Raw genomic sequence first — 6,861 nt, 5'->3', positions numbered from 1 at the left:
TGTGAAAATCACACCAACTATCGACTCCTGGAATATTATGGAATGAAGATATCACCTAAGGCTTATTTAACCCGAAATTCAAACTTTGGTTGACATTTCTTACAATTATAATTGGAACAGGCTGATAGGTTTTATGCATACTAAAACAAGTTCCTAGGCAGCGAAAGCATATAAAAATTCAAATGTGTTCATGATTGAGATCAAGTTCTTGCCACCTTTTCTTGGTTGAGAGGACTCAACATAGAATCCCTCTAATAGTATCGCACCCAAGAATATTAAGAGAGAAAAACTCTAAAACCCTAGGAGAGAGGAGGCAAGATCCAAAACTCCAAAACCCTAGAAGGGTTATGATTTTCGTCCTATGAGTGGAAGGGGAGATGAGATCTGAATTTTGGAGGTAGAAAATGAGCATCTAGGGTTTGATCCCTAGCTCCCTATTTATAGACTTCCAGTTGCTTGGACCCAAAGCAACTCCGAAACTCTGATAGGGCTTATCCAAATTCATCCAACCCTATTCTATCTTTCTTGAATGTTCCAATTAATTAAAACTTTTAATCAATTAATATTTAGTCACTCTAATTAATTTACTCCTAATTAATTCCAAAATAGTTTTTAATTAATTTATCATAACATGACAAATTAATAAACTAATTTCTCCTAAATTCTGTATGTCTTTTAATTGCTTAATTGGGTATTAAGTGCTACCCAAATAGACTCCACTACTATTAGAAATATTACCAATAATTATCATATTGGACACTCTTTCTAATAGTATTCCACTCAGACAAGTCATCAACTATATGACGTCTAATACTTCTCAAATAATCAACATATAGTATGTCATCCAATGCAACTACCGAACTCATATCATATCAAGATTCAACCCTTAGATGAGTAATCAACTATTCCTTTGTTTTACAAGATATATCTATGAACTTGATACTCGGATAATGGTCAATATCAATGTTCAATATTATGTTTTATGATAAATATTTATGATGACTACATCAGATTATTAAGTTGAGCACATCAATTTCAGTCAGGGCTCGGCCAAGCACTTTAGATGTCAACACAAAATCAAAGGATATCTCTTATCATGTTAGAGAAGAAGGAACAAGTAACTATTGACTACATGGTTTCATCTAATCATCATGTCATATATGGACATATCCTTTATTACTACCGGTTACGGATAGCGTTAGAGAAGATCAATGTATAACATATTTGTAAAGTAAAAACATCATGTATTTCAATTTGAAGAATAAGAGATGTTATCATTTTAGAATTACTTGTGATTTTATCCATTAAGTAATCTCTAAGTACGGGTTGTTCAAATACGTACATCTTAATAAAGTATTCATGAGTGTTAGTTACAATCTCCATGCTATGTCCCATCACCATGTACATTCTACTAATACTCCATGTTAGTCTTAAATCACTACTTACTTGCAAGAGTATGACCTAATGTGGAGGTTTAAGTAAATTAATATTTGGAAAGTGGGTTCTAAACATTCAAAATGAAACACATTACTAAATTAACTCAAAATTGTAGCAATTCATCTTATAAAATAATCACCAATTCAGTTATAATTTATACTATATAAATTAACTCAAACTTGCACATAACTGCTTTCTTGGTGTTTTTCATTTTAGCCTTATTTTAGGGTTTCAAGTCATTTGGACAAGCCGCACTACCAAAGAGCATTGGAAATAGGAAACTTTGAAGCTTTTGCTAGTGTTTGATCTCTAACATCCTGACACATTATTTTTTCATATTTGTAAGTTACATTTGCATATTTGTAACACTGTAAATTTTCAAACAAAAATTCCATTTTAAAAATCACATAATTCTCATAACATAGTTCTTAAAACCCCCCAAATGATAATGTTTTCAAAACAAATATTCAGAAAAATGTTTTAAACATAACTAGGATCCTCAAAATTTAACTCCGCCTCGTGTGTATAATCAAGTCGGCGCCTTCCCGGGATCCTGAGAAGTACCTGAAACACATAACACATAACACGGTAAGCACGAATCTTAGTGAGCTCCCTAAAATACCACACATAGCTCATTAGCCGCTCATGGCTATACTTAGATAAGACCCTCCGGTCAATGTGGCTCAGTGGAACCCTCTGGTCCCACAACTGGGATGAACCCTCCGGTCCTAACTCATTAAGCTCAGAATAATACACATCATAAATCACAAAGACATAATGCAGGATTTCTAGGTTTTGAGGTGGGAACGACTTTATGCCAAGTTCTTGAAGTGTGAGTTTTGGTTACGGGAGGTCCAATTATTGGGACACCTCGTTAACCAAAACGAGATTTTGGTCGACCCAGCCAAGATTGAGGTTGTTATACAGTGAGAGGTTTTAAAGTCTGCATCGGAGATCAGGAGTTTTCTAGGTTTAGTCAGGTATTATCCAAGATTCATTTAGGATTCCTCCAAGGTTGTAGTACCTCTCACTCGTTTGACTAGGAAGGGTGTGGATTTCGATTAGGGCCCTAAGCAGCATGTTGCATTCGAGAGGTTGAGGCAGAAGTAATGCGAGGTCCCAGTGTTGACCCTTCCCGATGGTTTTGAGGATTTTGAGGTATTTTGTGCACCCATCATCGGACTAGGGGCAGTTATTATGTAGCGGGGGAGGGTTATTGCTTATGCTTCTTGGTAAATGAAACCGCATGAGGTTCAGAATCCGACTCATGATTTGGAGTTGGGATCAGTGGTATTTGCTCTCATGATTTGGCGGCCTTATTTGTATGGGGTTTGGTGTACTATCTACATGGATCACAAGAGTTTGAGATATCTCATGGATAAGCCGAATCTGAACATGAGACAACATAGATGGCTTAACGTAGTTAAGGATGATGACTGCGAGATTCTGTACCACCCGCGAAAAGCGAATGTGGTCACTGATGCTTTGAGCCGCAAATCAGCTAGTTCCTCGGTTGGGAGTTTATGTATGAGGATTTCAATTAATTCTCCACTTATGGATTTGATTAGGAAGGTGCAGTTCGAGGGAGTTAAGAAGGATCATTGAAAAAATGAGAGGATCAGGGGTGATATTGACAGGTTTTTCACTGACAGTCATGGATTGTTCACCCAGTGTGGTTGGGTTTCTACATTGGATTTTGGTGGGATCAAACAGACTGTGTTGGAGGAGGCACATAAGTCCATATTTTTGATACACCATGGAGCCACCATGATGTATCAGGATTTACGACTTAGCTACTGGTGGTCGTGAATGAAGAGGGAGATATCCTGGTATGTTGAGAGGTGCTTGACCTGTCGGATGGTCAAGGCCAAGCACCATAAGATGCATGTAAAGCTTCAGCCTTTAGAGGGCCCCTTGTGGAAATGGGAACATATCACCATGGATTTCATCACCAAGCTACCTCAGACGGCTAAGGGTTTTGATGCAATTTGGGTAATACTAATAGTGGGGTGTCTGACCAAGAGTGCCCACTTCTTAGCTATTTGAGAGAGTTCCTCAACCGAGAAATTGGATGATGTGTATGTATGTGAGATCATCGCCCATCATGCTATTCCGGTTTCTATTGTTTCAGACCGGGATGTTCGGTTCACTTCGCGGTTTTTGTAGAGGTTCCATGAGGAACTGGGTACGAGGTTGCATTTTAGCATTGCTTATCATCCGTAGACTAATGACCAGAGCGAGAGGGCCATTCATACACTTGCGGATATGTTTAAGGCTTGTGTCATAGATTTCAGTGGGTGTTGGGACTAATACCTTCCTGTGGCTAAGCTTTCTTACAACACAACTATCACTCCATTATTAGTGTGCCGCCATTCAAGCTCCTCTATGGGAGGAAGTGTCGTACCCCGATTTGATGGGGAGAGGTTATTCATAGGATTATGGGAAGGACTGAAGTAGTCCTTCAGACAATAGAGATTATTCAGCAGATCAGATAGAGGTTGCAGATAGCTCAGAGCTGGAAGAAGAGTTATCTCAACAAGCGCCGATTGGAGTTAGAGTTCCAAGTCATCGATATGTTTCTACTGAAGGTATCTCCCTAAAAGGGTGTAATATGCTTCAGGAAGAAGGGAAAGTTAGGACCCCGATATATTGGTCCGTTTCGAGTGATTTCCAGGGTTGGCAGGGTAGCTTATCCGTTGGATTTGCCTGAGAAGCTCAATTTGATTCACAACACCTTACATGTTTATTAGCTTTTGACGTGTGTGTCTGATGACTGAACGGTTCTTCCCATGGACGATATTGAAGTTGATGATTACCTGAATTGTGCTGAGAGACCAGTAGCGATCTTGGATAAGAAGACGAAAGCCTTGCCCAACAAGTTGGTATCTTTGGCCAAGGTCCAGTGGCAATAATGGAAGGGTTCCGAATAGACTTAGGAACCCGAGACAAAGATGCGAGATCATTACCCTAAGCTATTCACAACATCTTACTTCGAGTACTAAGTCTAATTCAAGTAAGGAGAATTGTAACATCTCAATTTATAGGTATTTTACATTTTGGTCCTTGGTATGAGAATTGGTTGCAAATTGGTCCCAAATGGCATTATAATGAAAAGTGGAGGTTGCATGCGTACGTTGGGCGTACATGGTTAGGGGTCAAACCATAATTTTTAGGGTTTAGCACTATTTAAACGTCCTCAAATAATTGATACCTCTTCATTCTTCAGCCCCCACCTCCATATTCGACCCTAGCTAACCCTAATCCATTTTTTAGCATCCTTGAGCCATTAGTGTCTTTTGGTGTTCATAAAGGAAGGAGAAGGAAAGGAGAATATCTTGGAAGCTTGAAGCAACCTTGGAAATGGAAGTTTTGCACCTTCTTACATCTCCATAAGGTATAAAGTTTATACCTTGATGCTTATTTAGTTAGATCTAACTTTTGTGATGTTATTATGGGCTTTTGTCCCCACTCAATGATCTTCTTGAGTATTGCATGCTCTGGACCCAAATGAATTGTCCTTCCAGACGTTTTGGAGTGTCTAAGGTCATAAAAATGCAATCTTGGTCATTAGTTTTCTTCCATGCATGCATTGTAATGTCTTAATGAGTTAAGAAGTTAGAGTTTTTAGTATTGAGCACTTCCTAGCCATGTAAAGTCATAAAGTGGGAAACTTTATGACTTAAGAGGTTTTCTTAGGACTAGATCTAGGTTTTGGACGAAAGGGATTAAGGGTTTAAGCTCTTAATAGAATGAGAAGTTGGCTGGCACATACGTTGGGCATACGCTAGAGTACATTGTGCGTACGTGGTCAACAACCCACTTTTTGGTCAAGCTCCTAGTACGCCGTGCGTACAAGTTTAGTACGCTAGGCGTACTCATTTGAGTGGAATCGATTTACTTCTTTGACTTTAGACTTTGATTAGGATTTAACCAAGTTTGGCCTAAGGGTATTTTGGGTATTTTGAGTTATAGTTGATTTTGGTCACTATTTGATGTATAGGTGACTTGTAGAGCTGATATTCAGAGTAGTGTCTTGTTCAACTATCTTTCCGACTGAGAGGTGAGTTTTACTCACTGTACTTGTGGGTCTAAGGCACTAATGTCTACCCCCTAGGTTATGTATCTTGGTATATTGGATGTTGTTATGATATAGGGATCTGTTAGATCTGTATCTTGATATATAGGATGTTGTTATGTTGTAGTGATCAGTTAGATCTGTATCATGGTATATAGGATGTGATATGTAGTAGTGATATATAGATTTGCTTGTTGCCTGTTGCTTGTTTATAGTGTTATCTATTGCATATGTCGACATAATGTGGCTTGGGGTTAAGGCTTTCTTGTTATGTGTGTGAGCCAAAAAATCGGGGGTAATCCACCCCGATGGTTCTGGACCCAAAGGTATACGAGTTCGATGACTGATTGGACATGTTGTATTGTGGCATTGCAGTCCAATGACTTATTGGGCCATGGGTAATCCATCCCGATGGCTATGAACCTGAAGGTATTCCATTATGATGATTGATTGGACCTAGCATTCATGATTGTATATGTTATATATGTTCTGTGTGGTACTTTGGGAGAACTAACAAAGCTTTGGCTTATAGATTCAATTTATTTTTTCCGGTAGTCCAGATGATCATAGCAAGGCGAAGGCGTGATCGTACATGTCCTTTCATGACATGTTGTTGGAGATTTATGATACATTGATCATGGATATTTGTACTTTATAATTGGTTTTGTTATGGGTTTTGTTTGAAAACAATGGTTTCTTTTGATTTGAAAATGAAATTTTTTATTGTGATTTTGGGATGTTACATATTGATAGGCTTTAGTGGGAGTGTTGTAAGATTGTGGGGGTGGTCGTAGCATTCACTAGGGTGGCAGGTAGTGGTAGAAGTGTTGTTAGACTACAGGGTAGCTGTATCGTTCACTAGGATGGCAGGTGGCGGTAAGAGTGTTGTAAGACTGTGGGATGGCCATAACATTCTCTAGATTGGCAGGTAGTGTTGTAGTGTTATAAGACTATGGGGTGGCCTGTAGCATTCACATGGTACATGAGCAGTTGCAAGGATGTTGAGGAAATATGATCATGCTCTTCGTTTCCTTTAGGTGGGATTAGACCATGGCATGTCAGGTAGTGAGATAGTGGGAATGCCACAACATTCATGGGATTGAGGAAGGTTGAGGTCGTTTGGGACCGGTTGTGATGTAAGACTACAATTGGGCGAGTAACATTCATTTAAAGCAAAGTAGATTATGTTGCATCAGTGTAATGGTTGGTTATGTTATCCCTGGTTGGATTAGGAAGGTTGTTGGAGCCATTAAGTAGGCTAGTATAGATCTTGCCAGATAGACCCTCGTTCAGAGTCATGTGGTGTGTATGTTTGTGAGGCTCTCAGTCTTAAAAACTGGTTGGGACTC

This window comes from Lactuca sativa, chromosome 6 (genome assembly GCF_002870075.4).
Source record: "Lactuca sativa cultivar Salinas chromosome 6, Lsat_Salinas_v11, whole genome shotgun sequence".
Classification (NCBI taxonomy): domain Eukaryota; kingdom Viridiplantae; phylum Streptophyta; class Magnoliopsida; order Asterales; family Asteraceae; genus Lactuca; species Lactuca sativa.
The sequence above is the reverse complement of the archived record's forward strand: the minus strand, read 5'-3'. Positions refer to the sequence as shown.